The 1,519-nt window shown below is 42.3% G+C and overlaps 1 non-coding gene across 1 annotated transcript; it reads left to right on the forward strand.

Annotated features, from left to right (window-relative positions):
- Positions 1 to 1,166: 1,166 nt before the first annotated feature.
- LOC114814118 lies at positions 1,167 to 1,304 on the forward strand. The gene has a single exon (XR_003761855.1). It is a non-coding gene; the product is annotated as a small nucleolar RNA SNORA7 (small nucleolar RNA).
- The last annotated feature ends 215 nt before the right edge of the window (positions 1,305 to 1,519 follow it).

A 1,519-nucleotide genomic window follows, 5' to 3' on the forward strand; every position in this document is an offset into this window, starting at 1 on the left:
GAGGAGGTGAGCCTTCAGTAGGGCTTTGAAGGTGGGAACTGTGATTGGCAGATGTGAGGAGGGAGGGCATTCCAGGCCAGAGGTAGGACGTGGGCCAGGGGTCAACGGCGGGACAGACGAGAATGAGGCACAGTGAGTCATCATCAACATCACCATCTTCTTTGGCATTATCAGTTCTGGATCAGAAACAAGACAAGTTCAAAAAGTAGAGAGAACCCACTGGAAAATCTCTTTCTCTTTTTTAATATGTCAAGATCTGCATTCATATTAACGAGCTCCGCTTCAGACATTTAGGGTTGACTTCCCACGATGAATTGCAAGGCGTTTTCTTGTTCTTCCTGCCTTATAGTTAGTGATGTTCTGCAAAGGAAGCATCCTGAACTGAGAAATTTAGCTATTGGGTAAAAATTAAAAAAGGAGCATTTTACAAAACTATTTAACTGAACCCTTTTTAATGCTGATAACAAAGATAGTAACAGTGGTATTTGTCAAGCACTTACCATGTAGGAAGCATTGTAGTAAGCGCAGGGGTAGATAAAAGAAAATCAGGTCAGATCCAGTCCCTGACTCCCACTTGGCTCACAGGCGAAATGGAAGGGAAAACAGGTATTTCATCCACATTTTACCAATGAGGAAACTGAGGCTCAGAGAAGTTAAACCACTTGCCCAAGGTAACGTGGGAGGCAAGTGATGGAGTTGGAAATAGAACCCAGACCCACTGACCCATGATCTTTCCACTAGACCATATGCTGCTTGCATTTATTACATCTTACAGGGATTCAGTTCACTCTGTATCAAAGATCAGGGATGTTAAAAGTACTTGTACATATTTGTCTGTTATCCATTCCCACATGTGCCTACGTTCATTTCTCAACCATCATGGAGTTCATTTTTAAAGCTGCATAGCAATATTTGGAAGTGTTTTGGGATCAATATAAATTGTACAAAATCACTCTCCTACTTGAACTTCTAGAGTCCATGCCTCTATATGACATCTAAATATTCAACTCCATAAACTCCCCATAATTTAGTGTAGAGTATGAATTTGTTTCATGTTTGGATGCTTGTATGTCTTTAATAATAATAATAATAATGTTGGTATTTGTTAAGCACTTACTATGTATTAGAGTGGTCTGTCCCAGATTATAGAATCCTCGAGAACATTTCCCCTTTTAGGATCGCACCTGGAGAGTTTCCAGTACTCTACCAGTCTCGGCTACAGGAGGGAGAGTTAAGCAGAGGCCTGCCCATTCCATTCCTAGCTTGGGCAGTGGTTAGTGAGGGGAAGGCAATCTGCTACAAGTCAAAACTCACCTGTGCTGGGCAGCAGCGGCATGGGAGAGAGTCAAGGGCAGAGACTCAAGTTTACTGTGTGGAAGAAGGCAATGGTAAACCACTTTCTATTTTTACCAAGAAAACTCTATGGATACACTACAGAATAACTGTAGATGGAGGTGCGGTCTTCTGGGAGAGATGTGTCCATGGAGTCCCTATCGGTCGGAAATGACTCAACAGCATA

This window comes from Ornithorhynchus anatinus, chromosome 8, assembly GCF_004115215.2.
Source record: "Ornithorhynchus anatinus isolate Pmale09 chromosome 8, mOrnAna1.pri.v4, whole genome shotgun sequence".
In the NCBI taxonomy this organism is placed as follows: domain Eukaryota; kingdom Metazoa; phylum Chordata; class Mammalia; order Monotremata; family Ornithorhynchidae; genus Ornithorhynchus; species Ornithorhynchus anatinus.